Here is an 18,525-nt window from a genome sequence, read left to right as displayed (position 1 = left end):
TCGGGAATGGGTCGGTGCCGGGAATGGGTCAGTGCCGGGAATGGGTCAGCGCCGGGAATGGGTCAGTGTCGGGAATGGGTTGGTGCCGGGAATGGGTCAGTGCCGGGAATGGGTCAGTGCCGGGAATGGGTCAGTGCCGGGAATGGGTCAGTGCCGGGAATGGGTCAGTGCCGGGAATGGGTCAGTGCCGGGAATGGGTCAGAGCTGGGAATGGGTCAGCGCCGGGAATGGGTCAGTGCCGGGAATGGGTCAGCGCCGGGAATGGGTCAGTGCCGGGAATGGGAATGTGTCGGGAATGGGTCAGTGCCGGGAATGGGTCAGTGCCGGGAATGGATCAGCGCCGGGAATGGGTCAGAGCCGGGAATGGGTCAGTGTCGGGAATGGGTCAGTGCCGGGAATGGGTCAGAGTCAGGAATGGGTCAATGCCGGGAATGGAAAAGTGTCGGGAATGGGTCAGTGCCGGGAATGGGTCAGCGCCGGGAATGGAACCGCACCGGGAATGGGTCAGAGCCGGGAATGGTCAGTGCCAGGAATGGGTCAGTGCGGGGAATGGGAAAGTGTCGGGAATGGTTCAGTGCCGGGAATGGGTCAGCGCCGGGAATGGTCAGTGGCGGGAGTGGGTCAGTGCCGAGAATTTGTCAGTGCCGGGAATGGGTCAGCGCCGGGAATGGGTCAGAGCCGGGAATGGGTCAGTGCCGGGAATGGATCAGCGCTGGGATTGGGTCAGTGCCAGGAATGGGTCAGTGCCGGGAATGGATCAATGTCGGGAATGGGTCAGTGCCGGGAATGGGTCAGTGCCAGGAATGGGTCAGAGCCGGGAATGGGTCAGGGCCGGGAATGGGTCAGCGCTGGGAATGGGTCAGTGCCGGGAATGGGTCAGCGCTGGGATTTGGTCAGTGCCGGGAATGGGTCAGTGCCGGTAATGGATCAGCGCCGGGAATGGGTCAGTGCCGGGTATGGGTCAGCGCTGGGATTTGGTCAGTGCCGGGAATGGGTCAGTGCCGGTAATGGATCAGCGCCGGGAATGGGTCAGTGCCGGGAATGGGTCAGTGCCGGGAATGGGTCAGTGCCGGGAATGGCAAAGTGTCGGGAATGGATCAGTGCCGGGAATGGGTCAGTGCCGGGAATGGGTCAGTGCCGGGAATGGCAAAGTGTCGGGAATGGATCAGTGCCGGGAATGGGTCAGTGCCGGGAATGGGTCAGCGCCGGGAATGGCAAAGTGTCGGGAATGGATCAGTGCCGGGAATGGGTCAGTGCCGGGAATGGGAAAGTGTCGGGAATTGGTCAGTGCCGGAAATGGGTCAGCACCGGGAATGGTTCAGAGCCAGGAATGGTTCAGAGCCTTGAATGGGTCAGTGCCGGGAATAGGTCAGTGCCGGGAATGGGTCAGAGCCGGGAATGGGACAGTGCCGGGAATGGGAAAGTGCCGGGAATGGGTCAGCGCCGGGAATGGATCAGCGCTGGGATTGGGTCAGTGCCAGGAATGGGTCAGTGCCGGGAATGGATCAATGTCGGGAATGGGTCAGTGCCGGGAATGGGTATGTGCCAGGAATGGGTCAGAGCCGGGAATGGGTCAGTGCCGGGAATGGGTCAGCGCTGGGATTTGGTCAGTGCCGGGAATGGGTCAGTGCCGGTAATGGATCAGCGCCGGGAATGGGTCAGTGCCGGGAATGGGTCAGGGCCGGGAATGGGTCAGTGCCGGGAATGGGTCAGCGCCGGGAATGGGTCAGTACCGGTAATGGATCAGCGCCGGGAATGGGTCAGTGCTGGGAATGGGTCAGTGCCGGGAATGGGTCAGTGCCGGGAATGGCAAAGTGTCGGGAATGGATCAGTGCTGGGAATGGGTCAGTGCCGGGAATGGGTCAGCGCCGGGAATGGCAAAGTGTCGGGAATGGATCAGTGCCGGGAATGGGTCAGTGCCGGGAATGGGAAAGTGTCGGGAATTGGTCAGTGCCGGGAATGGGTCAGCACCGGGAATGGGTCAGGGCCGGGAATGGGTCAGTGCCGGGAATGGGAACGTGTCGGGAATGGGTCAGTGCCGGGAATGGGTCAGCGCCGGGAATGGGTCAGAGCCAGGAATGGGTCAGTGCCGGGAATGGGAAAGTGTCGGGAATGGGTCTGTGCTGGGAATGGGTCAGCGCCGGGAATGGGTCAGAGCCAGGAATGGGTCAGTGCCGGGAATGGGTCAGCGCCGGGAATGTGTCAGTGCCGGGAATGGGTCAGAGCCGGGAATGGGTCAGTGCCGGGAATGGGTCAGCGCCGGGAATGGGTCATAGTCAGGAATGGGTCAGTGCCGGGAATTGGTCAGAGCCGGGAATGGGTCAGTGCCGGGAATGGGTCAGCGCCGGGAATGGGTCAGTCGGGAATGTGTCAGAGCCGGGAATGGATCAGCTCCGGGAATGGGCCAGAGCCGGGAATGTTCAGTGCCAGGAAAGGGTCAGTGCGGGGAATGGGAAAGTGTCGGGAGTGGGTCTGTGCCGGGAATGGGTCAGTGCCGGGAATGGGTCAGCGCCGGGAATGGGTCAGAGCCAGGAATGGGTCAGTGCCGGGAATGGGTCAGCGCCGGGAATGGGTCAGAGCCAGGAATGGGTCAGTGCCGGGAATTTGTCAGTGCCGGGAATGGGTCAGTGCCGGGAATGGGTCAGCGCCGGGAATAGTTCAGAGCCAGGAATGGTTCAGAGCCTTGAATGGGTCAGTGCCGGGAATGGGTCAGAGCCGGGAATGGGAAAGTGCCGGGAATGGGTCAGTGCCGCGAATGGGTCAGTGCTGAGAATGGGTCAGAACCGGGAATGGGTCAGAGCCGGGAATGGGAAAGTGCCGGGAATGGGTCAGTGCCGCGAATGGGTCAGTGCTGAGAATGGGTCAGAACCGGGAATGGGTCAGTGCCGGGAATGGGTCAGCGCTGGGAATGGGTCAGTGGCGGGAATGGGTCAGAGCCGGGAATGGGTCAGAGCCGGGAATGGATCAGCGCCGGGAATGGGTCAGCACCGGGAATGGGACAGTTCTGGGATTGGGTCAGTGCCGGGAATGGGTCAGCGCCGGGAATGGGTCAGCGCCGGGAATGGGTCAGCGCCGGGAATGGGTCAGTGCCGGGAATGTTGTCCGGGCCGGAAATGGGTCAGTTCCAGGAATGGGTCAGAGACGGGATTGGGTCAGGGCCGGGAATGGTTCAGCGCTGGGAATGGGTCAGTGCCGAGAATGGGTCAGCGCCGGGAATGGGTCAGTGCCGGGAATGGGTCAGCGCCGGGAATGGGTCAGCGCCGGGAATGGGTCAGAGCCAGGAATGGGTCAGTGCCGGGAATGGGTCAGTGCCGGGAATGGGTCAGTGCCGGGAATGGGTCAGCGCCGGGAATGGGTCAGAGCCAGGAATGGGTCAGTGCCGGGAATTTGTCAGTGCCGGGAATGGGTCAGTGTCGGGAATGGGTCAGAGCCGGGAATGGGTCAGTGCCGGGAATGGGTCAGCGCCGGGAATGGGTCAGAGCCAGGAATGATTCAGAGCCTTGAAAGGGTCATCGCCGGGAATGTGTCAGAGCCGGGAATGGGTCAGAGCCGGGAATGGGTCAGTGCCAGGAATGGGTCAGGGCCGGGAATGGGTCAGTGCCGGGAATGGGTCAGCGCCGGGAATGGGTCAGGGCCGGGAATGGGTCAGCGCCGGGAATGGGTCAGCGCCGGGAATGGGTCAGGGCCGGGAATGGATCAGCGCTTGGAATGGGTCAGAGACGGGAATGGGTCAGTGCCGGGAATGGGTCAGGGCCGGGAATGGGTCAGCGCCGGGAATGGGTCAGCGCCGGGAATGGGTCAGGGCCGGGAATGGATCAGCGCTTGGAATGGGTCAGAGACGGGAATGGGTCAGTGCCGGGAATGGGTCAGGGCCGGGAATGGGTCAGCGCCGGGAATGGGTCAGAGCCGGAAATGGGTCAGTGTCGGGAATGGGTCAGTGCCGGGAATGGGAAAGTGTTGGGAATGGGTCAGTGCCGGGAATGCGTCAGCGCCGGGAATGGGTCAGGGCCGGGAATGGGTCAGTGCCGGGAATGGGAAAGTGTCGGGAATGGGTTAGTGCCGGGAATGGATCAGCGTCGGGAATGGGTCAGAGCCGGGAATGGGTCAGTGCCGGGAATGGGTCAGCGCCGGGAATGGGTCAGAGCCGGGAATGGGTCAGAGCCGGGAATGGGTCAGTGCCGGGAATGGGTCAGTGCCGGGAATGGGTCAGCGCCGGGAATGGGTCAGTGCCGGGAATGGGTCAGCGCCGGGAATGGGTCAGAGCCGGGAATGGGTCAGTGCCGGGAATGGGTCAGAGCCGGGAATGGGTCAGTGCCGGGAATGGGTCAGGGACGGGAATGGGTCAGTGCCGGGAATGGGTCAGAGCCGGGAATGGGTCAGCGCCGGGAATGGGTCAGGGACGGGAATGGGTCAGTGCCGGGAATGGGTCAGAGCCGGGAATGGGTCAGTGCCGGGAATGGGTCAGGGCCGGGAATGGGCCAGTGCCAGGAATGGGTCAGTGCCGGGAATGGGTCAGCGCCGGGAATGGGTCAGAGCCGGGAATGGGTCAGCGCCGGGAATGGGCCAGTGCCAGGAATGGGTCAGTGCCGGGAATGGGTCAGTGCCGGGAATGGGAAAGTGCCGGGAATGGGTCAGCGCCGGGAATGGGAAAGTGCCGGGAATGGGTCAGCGCCGGGAATGGGAAAGTGCCGGGAATGAGTCAGTGCTGGGAATGGGTCAGCGCCGGGAATGGTTCAGGGCCGGGAATGGGAAAGTGCCGGGAATGAGTCAGTGCTGGGAATGGGTCAGCGCCGGGAATGGGAAAGTGCCGGGAATGAGTCAGTGCTGGGAATGGGTCAGTGCCGGGAATGGGTCAGGGCCGGGAATGGGTCAGTGCCAGGAATCGGTCAGGGCCGGGAATGGGTCAGCGCCGGGAATGGGTCAGTGCCGGGAATGGGTCAGTGCCGGGAATGGGTCAGGGCCGGGAATGGGTCAGCGCCGGGAATGAGTCAGTGCCGGGAATGGGTCAGGGCCGGGAATGGGTCAGTGCCGGGAATGGGTCTGCGCCGGGAATGGGTCAGCGCCGGGAATGGGTCAGGGCCGGGAATGGGTCAGGGCCGGGAATGGGTCAGGGCCGGGAATGGGTCAGGGCCGGGAATGGGTCAGTGGCGGGAATGGGTCAGGGCCGGGAATGGGTCAGTGCCGGGAATGCGTCAGAGCTGGGAATGGGTCAGAGCCAGGAATAGGTCAGTGCTGGGAATGGGTCAGTGCCGGGAATGGGTCAGTGCCGGGAATGGGTCAGCGCCGGGAATGGGTCAGTGCCGGGAATGGGTCAGCGCCGGGAATGGGTCAGTGGCGGGAATGGGAAAGTGCTGGGAATAGGTCAGAGCCGGGAATGGGTCAGTGCTGGGAATAGGTCAGCGCCGGGAATGTGTCAGTGCCAGGAATGGGTCAGAGCCGGGAATGGGTCAGGGCCGGGAATGGGTCAGTGCTGGGAATGGGTCAGTGCCGGGAATGGGTCAGGGCCGGGAATGGGTCAGTGCCGGGAATGGGTCGGTGCCGGGAATGGGAAAGTGCCGGGAATGGGTCAGCATCGGGAATGGGTCAGTGCCGGGAATGGGTCAGGGCCGGGAATGGGTCAGTGCTGGGAATGGGTCAGTGGCGGGAATGGGAAAGTGCCGGGAATGGGTCAGCATCGGGAATGGGTCAGTGCCGGGAATGGGTCAGTGCCGGGAATGGGTCTGTGCCGGGAATGGGTCAGTGCCGGGAATGGGTCAGTGCCGGGAATGGATCAGAGCCGGGAATGTGTCAGAGCCGGGAATGGGTCAGAGCCGGGAATGGGTCAGTGCCAGGAATGGGTCAGGGCCGGGAATGGATCAGCGCTTGGAATGGGTCAACGCTGGGAATGGGTCAGCGCCGGGAATGGGTCAGGGCCGGGAATGGATCAGCGCTTGGAATGGGTCAGAGACGGGAATGGGTCAGTGCCGGGAATGGGTCAGGGCCGGGAATGGGTCAGCGCCGGGAATGGGTCAGAGCCGGAAATGGGTCAGTGTCGGGAATGGGTCAGTGCCGGGAATGGGAAAGTGTTGGGAATGGGTCAGTGCCGGGAATGCGTCAGCGCCGGGAATGGGTCAGGGCCGGGAATGGGTCAGTGCCGGGAATGGGAAAGTGTCGGGAATGGGTTAGTGCCGGGAATGGATCAGCGTCGGGAATGGGTCAGAGCCGGGAATGGGTCAGTGCCGGGAATGGGTCAGCGCCGGGAATGGGTCAGAGCCGGGAATGGGTCAGAGCCGGGAATGGGTCAGTGCCGGGAATGGGTCAGTGCCGGGAATGGGTCAGCGCCGGGAATGGGTCAGTGCCGGGAATGGGTCAGCGCCGGGAATGGGTCAGAGCCGGGAATGGGTCAGTGCCGGGAATGGGTCAGAGCCGGGAATGGGTCAGTGCCGGGAATGGGTCAGGGACGGGAATGGGTCAGTGCCGGGAATGGGTCAGAGCCGGGAATGGGTCAGCGCCGGGAATGGGTCAGGGACGGGAATGGGTCAGTGCCGGGAATGGGTCAGAGCCGGGAATGGGTCAGTGCCGGGAATGGGTCAGGGCCGGGAATGGGCCAGTGCCAGGAATGGGTCAGTGCCGGGAATGGGTCAGCGCCGGGAATGGGTCAGAGCCGGGAATGGGTCAGCGCCGGGAATGGGCCAGTGCCAGGAATGGGTCAGTGCCGGGAATGGGTCAGTGCCGGGAATGGGAAAGTGCCGGGAATGGGTCAGCGCCGGGAATGGGAAAGTGCCGGGAATGGGTCAGCGCCGGGAATGGGAAAGTGCCGGGAATGAGTCAGTGCTGGGAATGGGTCAGCGCCGGGAATGGTTCAGCGCTGGGAATGGGTCAGTGCCGGGAATGGGTCAGTGCCGGGAATGGGTCAGTGCCAGGAATCGGTCAGGGCCGGGAATGGGTCAGCGCCGGGAATGGGTCAGTGCCGGGAATGGGTCAGTGCCGGGAATGGGTCAGGGCCGGGAATGGGTCAGCGCCGGGAATGAGTCAGTGCCGGGAATGGGTCAGGGCCGGGAATGGGTCAGTGCCGGGAATGGGTCTGCGCCGGGAATGGGTCAGCGCCGGGAATGGGTCAGGGCCGGGAATGGGTCAGGGCCGGGAATGGGTCAGGGCCGGGAATGGGTCAGGGCCGGGAATGGGTCAGTGGCGGGAATGGGTCAGGGCCGGGAATGGGTCAGTGCCGGGAATGCGTCAGAGCTGGGAATGGGTCAGAGCCAGGAATAGGTCAGTGCTGGGAATGGGTCAGTGCCGGGAATGGGTCAGTGCCGGGAATGGGTCAGCGCCGGGGATGGGTCAGTGCCGGGAATGGGTCAGCGCCGGGAATGGGTCAGTGGCGGGAATGGGAAAGTGCTGGGAATAGGTCAGAGCCGGGAATGGGTCAGAGCCGGGAATGGGTCAGTGCCGGGAATAGGTCAGCGCCGGGAATGTGTCAGTGCCAGGAATGGGTCAGAGCCGGGAATGGGTCAGGGCCGGGAATGGGTCAGTGCTGGGAATGGGTCAGTGCCGGGAATGGGTCAGGGCCGGGAATGGGTCAGTGCCGGGAATGGGTCGGTGCCGTGAATGGGAAAGTGCCGGGAATGGGTCAGCATCGGGAATGGGTCAGTGCCGGGAATGGGTCAGGGCCGGGAATGGGTCAGTGCTGGGAATGGGTCAGTGGCGGGAATGGGAAAGTGCCGGGAATGGGTCAGCATCGGGAATGGGTCAGTGCCGGGAATGGGTCAGTGCCGGGAATGGGTCTGTGCCGGGAATGGGTCAGTGCCGGGAATGGGTCAGTGCCGGGAATGGGTCCGAGCCGGGAATGGGTCAGAGCCGGGAATGGGTCAGTGCCGGGAATGGGAAAGTGCCGGGAATGGATCAGCGCCGGGAATGGGTCAGTGCCGGGAATGGGTCAGAGCCGGGAATGGGTCAGAGCCGGGAATGGGTCTGCGCTGGGAATGGGTCAGAGCCAGGAATGGGTCAGTGCCGGGAATGGGTCAGAGCCGGGAAAGGGTCAGTGCCGGGAATGGGTCAGAGCCGGGTATGGATCAGAGCCGGGAATGGGTCAGAGCCGGGAATGGGTCAGAGCCGGGAATGGGTCAGTGCCGGGAATGGATCAGAGCCGGGAATGGATCAGAGCCGGGAATGGGTCAGAGCCGGGAATGGGTCAGTGCCGGGAATGGATCTGAGCCGGGAATGGATCAGAGCCGGGAATGGATCAGAGCCGGGAATGGGTCAGTGCCGGGAATGGGAAAGTGCCGGGAATGGATCAGCGCCGGGAATGGGTCAGTGCCGGGAATGGGTCAGAGCCGGGAATGGGTCAGAGGCGGGAAAGGGTCAGTGCCGGGAATGGGTCAGTGCCGGGAATGGGTCAGCGCCGGGAATGGGTCAGAGGGGAATGGGACTGTGCCGGGAATGGGTCAGTGCCGGGAATGGGTCAGTGCCAGGAATGGGTCAGTGCCGGGAATGGGTCAGCACCGGGAATGGGTCAGTGCCGGGAATGGGTCAGCACCGGGAATGGGTCAGTGCCGGGAATGGGTCTGCGCTGGGAATGGGTCAGAGCCAGGAATGGGTAAGTGCCGGGAATGGGTCAGCGCCGGGAATGGGTCAGAGCCGGGAATGGATCAGAGCCGGGAATGGGTCAGCGCCGGGAATGGGTCAGAGCCGGGAATGGGTCAGTGCCGGGAATGGATCAGAGCCGGGAATGGATCAGAGCCGGGAATGGGTCAGCGCCGGGAATGGGTCAGAGCCGGGAATGGATCAGAGCCGGGAATGGGTCAGTGCCGGGAATGGGAAAGTGCCGGGAATGGATCAGCGCCGGGAATGGGTCAGTGCCGGGAATGGGTCAGAGCCGGGAATGGGTCAGAGGCGGGAAAGGGTCAGTGCCGGGAATGGGTCAGTGCCGGGAATGGGTCAGCGCCGGGAATGGGTCAGAGGGGAATGGGACTGTGCCGGGAATGGGTCAGTGCCGGGAATGGGTCAGTGCCGGGAATGGGAAAGTGCCGTGAATGGGTCAGTGCCGGGAATGGGTCAACGCCGGGAATGGGTCAGTGCCGGGAATGGGAAAGTGCCGGGAATGGGTCAGTGCCGGGAATGGGTCAGTGCCGGGAATGGGTCAGTGCCGGGAATGGGTCAGGGCCGGGAATTGGTCAGCATCGGGAATGGGTCAGTGCCGGGAATGGGTCAGTGCCGGGAATGGGTCAGTGCTGGGAATGGGTCAGTGCCGGGAATGGGTCAGAGCCGGGAATGGGTCAGCGCCGGGAATGGGTCAGTGCCGGGAATTGGTCAGCATCGGGAATGGGTCAGTGCCGGGAATGGGTCAGTGCCGGGAATGGGTCAGTGCTGGGAATGGGTCAGTGCCGGGAATGGGTCAGAGCCGGGAATGGGTCAGCGCCGGGAATGGATCCGGTCCGGGAATGGGTCAGTGCCGGGAATGGGTCAGTGCCGGGAATGGGTCAGTGCTGGGAATGGGTCAGTGCCGGGAATGGATAAGAGCCGGGAATGGGTCAGCGCCGGGAATGGGTCAGTGCCGGGAATTGGTCAGCATCGGGAATGGGTCAGTGCCGGGAATGGGTCAGAGCCGGGAATGGGTCAGTGCCGGGAATGGATCAGTGCTGGGAATGGGTCAGTGCCGGGAATGGATCAGTGCTGGGAATGGGTCAGTGCCGGGAATGGGTCAGAGCCGGGAATGGGTCAGCGCCGGGAATGGATCCGGTCCGGGAATGGGTCAGTGCCGGGAATGGGTCAGCGCCGGGAATGGGTCAGTGCCGGGAATGGGTCAGAGCCGGGAATGGGTCAGCGCCGGGAATGGGTCAGGGACGGGAATGGGTCAGTGCCGGGAATGGGTCAGAGCCGGGAATGGGTCAGCGCCGGGAATGGGTCAGGGACGGGAATGGGTCAGTGCCGGGAATGGGTCAGAGCCGGGAATGGGTCAGTGCCGGGAATGGGTCAGGGCCGGGAATGGGTCAGCGCCGGGAATGGGTCAGAGCCGGGAATGGGACAGCGCCGGGAATGGGCCAGTGCCAGGAATGGGTCAGTGCCGGGAATGGGTCAGTGCCGGGAATGGGAAAGTGCCGGGAATGGGTCAGCGCCGGGAATGGGAAAGTGCCGGGAATGGGTCAGCGCCGGGAATGGGAAAGTGCCGGGAATGAGTCAGTGCTGGGAATGGGTCAGCGCCGGGAATGGTTCAGCGCTGGGAATGGGTCAGTGCCGGGAATGGGTCAGTGCCGGGAATGAGTCAGTGCCAGGAATCGGTCAGGGCCGGGAATGGGTCAGTGCCAGGAATCGGTCAGGGCCGGGAATGGGTCAGTGCCGGGAATGGGTCAGGGCCGGGAATGGGTCAGGGCCGGGAATGAGTCAGTGCCGGGAATGGGTCAGGGCCGGGAATGGGTCAGTGCCGGGAATGGGTCAGCGCCGGGAATGGGTCAGTGCCGGGAATGGGTCAGGGCCGGGAATGGGTCAGGGCCGGGAATGGGTCAGGGCCGGGAATGGGTCAGTGGCGGGAATGGGTCAGGGCCGGGAATGCGTCAGAGCCGGGAATGGGTCAGTGCCGGGAATGGGTCAGTGCCGGGAATGGGTCAGTGCCGGGAATGGGTCAGCGCCAGGAATGGGTCAGAGCCAGGAATGGGTCAGTGCCGGGAATGGGTCAGTGCCGGGAATGGGTCAGCGCCGGGAATGGGTCAGTGGCGGGAATGGGTCAGAGCCGGGAATGGTCAGTGCCAGGAATGGGTCAGCGCCGGGAATGGGAAAGTGCCGGGAATGGGTCAGCGCTGGGAATGGGTCTGCGCTGGGAATGGGTCAGAGCCGGGAATGGGTCAGAGCCGGGAATGGTCAGTGCCAGGAATGGGTCAGCGCCGGGAATGGGAAAGTGCCGGGAATGGGTCAGCGCTGGGAATAGGTCAGAGCCGGGAATGGGTCAGAGCCGGGAATGGTCAGTGCCAGGAATGGGTCAGCGCCGGGAATGGGAAAGTGCCGGGAATGGGTCAGCGCTGGGAATGGGTCTGCGCTGGGAATGGGTCAGAGCCAGGAATGGGTCAGTGCCGGGAATGGGTCAGTGCCGGGAATGGGTCAGTGCCGGGAATGGGAAAGTGCCGGGAATGGGTCAGCGCTGGGAATGGGTCTGCGCTGGGAATGGGTCAGAGCCAGGAATGGGTCAGTGCCGGGAATGGGTCAGAGCCGGGAATGGGTCTGTGCCGGGAATGGATCAGAGCCGGGTATGGATCAGAGCCAGGAATGGGTCAGTGCCGGGAATGGGTCAGCGCCGGGAATGGGTCAGAGCCGGGAATGGATCAGAGCCGGGAATGGGTCAGAGTCAGGAATGGGTCAGAGCCAAGAATGGGTCAGTGCCGGGAATGGATCAGAGCCGGGAATGGATCAGAGCCGGGAATGGGTCAGCGCCGGGAATGGGTCAGAGCCGGGAATGGATCAGAGCCGGGAATGGGTCATTGCCGGGAATGGGAAAGTGCCGGGAATGGATCAGCGCCGGGAATGGGTCAGTGCCGGGAATGGGTCAGAGCCGGGAATGGGTCAGAGGCGGGAAAGGGTCAGTGCCGGGAATGGGTCAGTGCCGGGAATGGGTCAGCGCCGGGAATGGGTCAGAGGGGAATGGGACTGTGCCGGGAATGGGTCAGTGCCGGGAATGGGTCAGTGCCGGGAATGGGAAAGTGCCGTGAATGGGTCAGTGCCGGGAATGGGTCAACGCCGGGAATGGGTCAGTGCCGGGAATGGGAAAGTGCCGGGAATGGGTCAGTGCCGGGAATGGGTCAGTGCCGGGAATGGGTCAGGGCCGGGAATTGGTCAGCATCGGGAATGGGTCAGTGCCGGGAATGGGTCAGTGCCGGGAATGGGTCAGTGCTGGGAGTGGGTCAGCGCCGGGAATGGGTCAGAGGGGAATGGGACTGTGCCGGGAATGGGTCAGTGCCGGGAATGGGTCAGTGCCGGGAATGGGAAAGTGCCGTGAATGGGTCAGTGCCGGGAATGGGTCAACGCCGGGAATGGGTCAGTGCCGGGAATGGGAAAGTGCCGGGAATGGGTCAGTGCCGGGAATGGGTCAGTGCCGGGAATGGGTCAGGGTCGGGAATTGGCCAGCATCGGGAATGGGTCAGTGCCGGGAATGGGTCAGTGCCGGGAATGGGTCAGTGCCGGGAATGGGTCAGTGCCGGGAATGGGTCAGTGCAGGGAATGGGTCAGAGCCGGGAATGGGTCAGCGCCGGGAATGGGTCAGTGCCGGGTATTGGTCAGCATCGGGAATGGGTCAGTGCCGGGAATGGGTCAGTGCCGGGAATGGGTCAGTGCTGGGAATGGGTCAGTGCCGGGAATGGGTCAGAGCCGGGAATGGGTCAGCGCCGGGAATGGATCCGGTCCGGGAATGGGTCAGTGCCGGGAATGGGTCAGTGCCGGGAATGGGTCAGTGCCGGGAATGGATAAGAGCCGGGAATGGGTCAGCGCCGGGAATGGGTCAGTGCCGGGAATTGGTCAGCATCGGGAATGGGTCAGTGCCGGGAATGGATCAGTGCTGGGAATGGGTCAGTGCCGGGAATGGGTCAGAGCCGGGAATGGGTCAGCGCCGGGAATGGATCCGGTCCGGGAATGGGTCAGTGCCGGGAATGGGTCAGTGCCGGGAATGGGTCAGTGCCGGGAATGGGTCAGCCCCGGGAATGGGTCAGAAGGGAATGGGTCAGTGCCGGGAATGGGTCAGCGCCGGGACTGGGTCAGTGCCGGGAATGGGTCAGTGCCGGGAATGGGTCAGTGTCGGGAATGGGTTGGTGCCGGGAATGGGTCAGAGCCGGGAATGGGTCAGTGCCGGGAATGGGTCAGTGCCGGGAATGGGTCAGAGCTGGGAATGGGTCAGTGCCGTGAATGGGTCAGTGCCGGGAATGGGTCAGTGCCGGGAATGGGTCAGTGTCGGGAATGGGTCAGCGCCGGGAATGGGTCAGTGCCGGGAATGGGTCAGTGCCGGGAATGGGTCAGTGCCGGGAATGGGTCAGTGCCGGGAATGGGTCAGTGTCGGGAATGGGTTGGTGCCGGGAATGGGTCAGTGCCGGGAATGGGTCAGTGCCGGGAATGGGTCAGTGCCGGGAATGGGTCAGAGCTGGGAATGGGTCAGTGCCGGGAATGGGTCAGTGCCGGGAATGGGTCAGTGTCGGGAATGGGTCGGTGCCGGGAATGGGTCAGTGCCGGGAATGGGTCAGCGCCGGGAATGGGTCAGTGTCGGGAATGGGTCAGTGCCGGGAATGGGTCAGTGCCGGGAATGGGTCAGTGCCGGGAATGGGTCAGAGCTGGGAATGGGTCAGCGCCGGGAATGGGTCAGTGCCGGGAATGGGTCAGCGCCGGGAATGGGTCAGTGCCGGGAATGGGAATGTGTCGGGAATGGGTCAGTGCCGGGAATGGGTCAGTGCCGGGAATGGATCAGCGCCGGGAATGGGTCAGAGCCGGGAATGGGTCAGTGTCGGGAATGGGTCAGTGCCGGGAATGGGTCAGAGTCAGGAATGGGTCAATGCCGGGAATGGAAAAGTGTCGGGAATGGGTCAGTGCCGGGAATGGGTCAGCGCCGGGAATGGAACCGCACCGGGAATGGGTCAGAGCCGGGAATGGTCAGTGCCAGGAATGGGTCAGTGCGGGGAATGGGAAAGTGTCGGGAATGGTTCAGTGCCGGGAATGGGTCAGCGCCGGGAATGGTCAGTGGCGGGAGTGGGTCAGTGCCGAGAATTTGTCAGTGCCGGGAATGGGTCAGCGCCGGGAATGGGTCAGAGCCGGGAATGGGTCAGTGCCGGGAATGGATCAGCGCTGGGATTGGGTCAGTGCCAGGAATGGGTCAGTGCCGGGAATGGATCAATGTCGGGAATGGGTCAGTGCCGGGAATGGGTCAGTGCCAGGAATGGGTCAGAGCCGGGAATGGGTCAGGGCCGGGAATGGGTCAGCGCTGGGAATGGGTCAGTGCCGGGAATGGGTCAGCGCTGGGATTTGGTCAGTGCCGGGAATGGGTCAGTGCCGGTAATGGATCAGCGCCGGGAATGGGTCAGTGCCGGGTATGGGTCAGCGCTGGGATTTGGTCAGTGCCGGGAATGGGTCAGTGCCGGTAATGGATCAGCGCCGGGAATGGGTCAGTGCCGGGAATGGGTCAGTGCCGGGAATGGGTCAGTGCCGGGAATGGCAAAGTGTCGGGAATGGATCAGTGCCGGGAATGGGTCAGTGCCGGGAATGGGTCAGTGCCGGGAATGGCAAAGTGTCGGGAATGGATCAGTGCCGGGAATGGGTCAGTGCCGGGAATGGGTCAGCGCCGGGAATGGCAAAGTGTCGGGAATGGATCAGTGCCGGGAATGGGTCAGTGCCGGGAATGGGAAAGTGTCGGGAATTGGTCAGTGCCGGAAATGGGTCAGCACCGGGAATGGTTCAGAGCCAGGAATGGTTCAGAGCCTTGAATGGGTCAGTGCCGGGAATAGGTCAGTGCCGGGAATGGGTCAGAGCCGGGAATGGGACAGTGCCGGGAATGGGAAAGTGCCGGGAATGGGTCAGCGCCGGGAATGGATCAGCGCTGGGATTGGGTCAGTGCCAGGAATGGGTCAGTGCCGGGAATGGATCAATGTCGGGAATGGGTCAGTGCCGGGAATGGGTCAGTGCCAGGAATGGGTCAGAGCCGGGAATGGGTCAGTGCCGGGAATGGGTCAGCGCTGGGATTTGGTCAGTGCCGGGAATGGGTCAGTGCCGGTAATGGATCAGCGCCGGGAATGGGTCAGTGCCGGGAATGGGTCAGGGCCGGGAATGGGTCAGTGCCGGGAATGGGTCAGCGCCGGGAATGGGTCAGTACCGGTAATGGATCAGCGCCGGGAATGGGTCAGTGCTGGGAATGGGTCAGTGCCGGGAATGGGTCAGTGCCGGGAATGGCAAAGTGTCGGGAATGGATCAGTGCTGGGAATGGGTCAGTGCCGGGAATGGGTCAGCGCCGGGAATGGCAAAGTGTCGGGAATGGATCAGTGCCGGGAATGGGTCAGTGCCGGGAATGGGAAAGTGTCGGGAATTGGTCAGTGCCGGGAATGGGTCAGCACCGGGAATGGGTCAGGGCCGGGAATGGGTCAGTGCCGGGAATGGGAACGTGTCGGGAATGGGTCAGTGCCGGGAATGGGTCAGCGCCGGGAATGGGTCAGAGCCAGGAATGGGTCAGTGCCGGGAATGGGAAAGTGTCGGGAATGGGTCTGTGCTGGGAATGGGTCAGCGCCGGGAATGGGTCAGAGCCAGGAATGGGTCAGTGCCGGGAATGGGTCAGCGCCGGGAATGTGTCAGTGCCGGGAATGGGTCAGAGCCGTTAATGGGTCAGTGCCGGGAATGGGTCAGCGCCGGGAATGGGTCATAGTCAGGAATGGGTCAGTGCCGGGAATTGGTCAGAGCCGGGAATGGGTCAGTGCCGGGAATGGGTCAGCGCCGGGAATGGGTCAGTCGGGAATGTGTCAGAGCCGGGAATGGATCAGCTCCGGGAATGGGCCAGAGCCGGGAATGTTCAGTGCCAGGAAAGGGTCAGTGCGGGGAATGGGAAAGTGTCGGGAGTGGGTCTGTGCCGGGAATGGGTCAGTGCCGGGAATGGGTCAGCGCCGGGAATGGGTCAGAGCCAGGAATGGGTCAGTGCCGGGAATGGGTCAGCGCCGGGAATGGGTCAGAGCCAGGAATGGGTCAGTGCCGGGAATTTGTCAGTGCCGGGAATGGGTCAGTGCCGGGAATGGGTCAGCGCCGGGAATAGTTCAGAGCCAGGAATGGTTCAGAGCCTTGAATTGGTCAGTGCCGGGAATGGGTCAGAGCCGGGAATGGGACAGTGCCGGGAATGGGAAAGTGCCGGGAATGGGTCAGTGCCGCGAATGGGTCAGTGCTGAGAATGGGTCAGAACCGGGAATGGGTCAGTGCCGGGAATGGGTCAGCGCTGGGAATGGGTCAGTGGCGGGAATGGGTCAGAGCCGGGAATGGGTCAGAGCCGGGAATGGATCAGCGCCGGGAATGGGTCAGCACCGGGAATGGGACAGTTCTGGGATTGGGTCAGTGCCGGGAATGGGTCAGCGCCGGGAATGGGTCAGCGCCGGGAATGGGTCAGCGCCGGGAATGGGTCAGTGCCGGGAATGTTGTCCGGGCCGGAAATGGGTCAGTTCCAGGAATGGGTCAGAGACGGGATTGGGTCAGGGCCGGGAATGGTTCAGCGCTGGGAATGGGTCAGTGCCGAGAATGGGTCAGCGCCGGGAATGGGTCAGTGCCGGGAATGGGTCAGCGCCGGGAATGGGTCAGCGCCGGGAATGGGTCAGAGCCAGGAATGGGTCAGTGCCGGGAATGGGTCAGTGCCGGGAATGGGTCAGTGCCGGGAATGGGTCAGCGCCGGGAATGGGTCAGAGCCAGGAATGGGTCAGTGCCGGGAATTTGTCAGTGCCGGGAATGGGTCAGTGCCGGGAATGGGTCAGCGCCGGGAATGGGTCAGAGCCAGGAATGATTCAGAGCCTTGAAAGGGTCATCGCCGGGAATGGATCAGCGCTTGGATTGGGTCAGAGCCGGGAATGTGTCAGAGCCGGGAATGGGTCAGAGCCGGGAATGGATCAGCGCTTGGAATGGGTCAACGCTGGGAATGGGTCAGCGCCGGGAATGGGTCAGTGCCAGGAATGGGTCAGGGCCGGGAATGGATCAGCGCTTGGAATGGGTCAACGCTGGGAATGGGTCAGCGCCGGGAATGGGTCAGTGCCGGGAATGGGTCAGTGCTGGGAATGGGTCAGAGACGGGAATGGGTCAGTGCCGGGAATGGGTCAGGGCCGGGAATGGGTCAGCGCCGGGAATGGGTCAGAGCCGGAAATGGGTCAGTGTCGGGAATGGGTCAGTGCCGGGAATGGGAAAGTGTTGGGAATGGGTCAGTGCCGGGAATGCGTCAGCGCCGGGAATGGGTCAGGGCCGGGAATGGGTCAGTGCCGGGAATGGGAAAGTGTCGGGAATGGGTTAGTGCCGGGAATGGATCAGCGTCGGGAATGGGTCAGAGCCGGGAATGGGTCAGTGCCGGGAATGGGTCAGCGTCGGGAATGGGTCAGAGCCAGGAATGGGTCAGTGCCGGGAATGGGAAAGTGTCGGGAATGGGTCTGTGCCGGGAATGGGTCAGCGCCGGGAATGGGTCAGGGCCGGGAATCGGTCAGAGCTGGGAATGAGTCAGTGCCGGGAATGGGTCAGAGCCGGGAATGGGAAAGTGTCGGGAATGGGTCAGTGCCGGGAATGGGTCAGCGCCGGGAATGGGTCAGCGCTGGGATTGGGTCAGAGCCGGGAATGGGTCAGCGCTGGGATTGGGTCAGTGCCGGGAGTGGGTCAGTGCCGGGAATGGGAAAGTGCCGGGAATGGGTCAGAGCCAGGAATGGGTCAGAGCCGGGAATGGGTCAGTGCCAGGAATGGGTCAGAGCCGGGAATGGGTCAGTGCCGGGAATGGGTCAGAGCCGGGAATGGGTCAGCGCCGGGAATGGGTCAGTGCCGGGAATGGGTCAGTGGCGGGAATGGGTCAGAGCCGGGAATGGGTCTGTGCCGGGAATGGGTCAGTGGCGGGAATGGGTCTGTGCCGGGAATGGGTCAGAGCCGGGAATGGGTCAGAGCCGGGAATGAGTCAGTGCCAGCAATGGGTCAGAGCCGGGAATGGGTCTGTGCCGGGAATGGGTCAGTGGCGGGAATGGGTCAGAGCCGGGAATGGGTCAGAGCCGGGAATGGGTCAGAGCCGGGAATGGGTCTGTGCCGGGAATGGGTCAGTGGCGGGAATGGGTCAGAGCCGGGAATGGGTCAGCGCCAGGAATGGGTCAGCGCCGGGAATTGTAAAGTGCCGGGAATGGGACAGTGCCGGGAATGGGAAAGTGCCGGGAATGGGTCAGTGCCGCGAATGGGTCAGTGCTGAGAATGGGTCAGAACCGGGAATGGGTCAGTGCCGGGAATGGGTCAGTGCCGGGAATGGTTCAGCGCCGGGAATGGGTCAGCGCCGGGAATGGGTCAGAGCCGGGAATGGGTCAGTGCCGGGAATGGTTCAGCGCCGGGAATGGGTCAGCGCCGGGAATGGATCAGCGCCGGGAATGGGTCAGCGCCGGGAATGGGACAGTTCAGGGAATGGGTCAGCGCCGGGAATGGGTCAGCGCCGGGAATGGGTCAGCGCCGGGAATGGGTCAGTGCCGGGAATGTTGTCCGGGCCGGAAATGGGTCAGTTCCAGGAATGGGTCAGAGACGGGAATGGGTCAGCGCCGGGAATGGGTCAGAGCCGGGAATGGGTCAGTGCCGGGAATGGGTCAGTGCCGGGAATGGGTCAGTGCCGGGAATGGCAAAGTGTCGGGAATGGGTCAGAGCCGGAAATGGGTCAGTGCCGGGAATGGGTCAGAGCCGGGAATGGGTCAGTGCCGGGTATGGGTCAGCGCCGGGTATGGGTCAGCGGCGGGAATGGGTCAGAGTCAGGAATGGGTCAGTGCCGGGAATGGGTCAGAGCCGGGAATGGGTCAGTGCCGGGAATGGGTCAGAGTCGGGAATGGGTCAGCGGCGGGAATGGGTCAG

Source organism: Scyliorhinus torazame, chromosome 4 (assembly GCF_047496885.1).
Source record: "Scyliorhinus torazame isolate Kashiwa2021f chromosome 4, sScyTor2.1, whole genome shotgun sequence".
NCBI classification, from domain to species: domain Eukaryota; kingdom Metazoa; phylum Chordata; class Chondrichthyes; order Carcharhiniformes; family Scyliorhinidae; genus Scyliorhinus; species Scyliorhinus torazame.
This window is presented reverse-complemented; position numbering follows the sequence as displayed.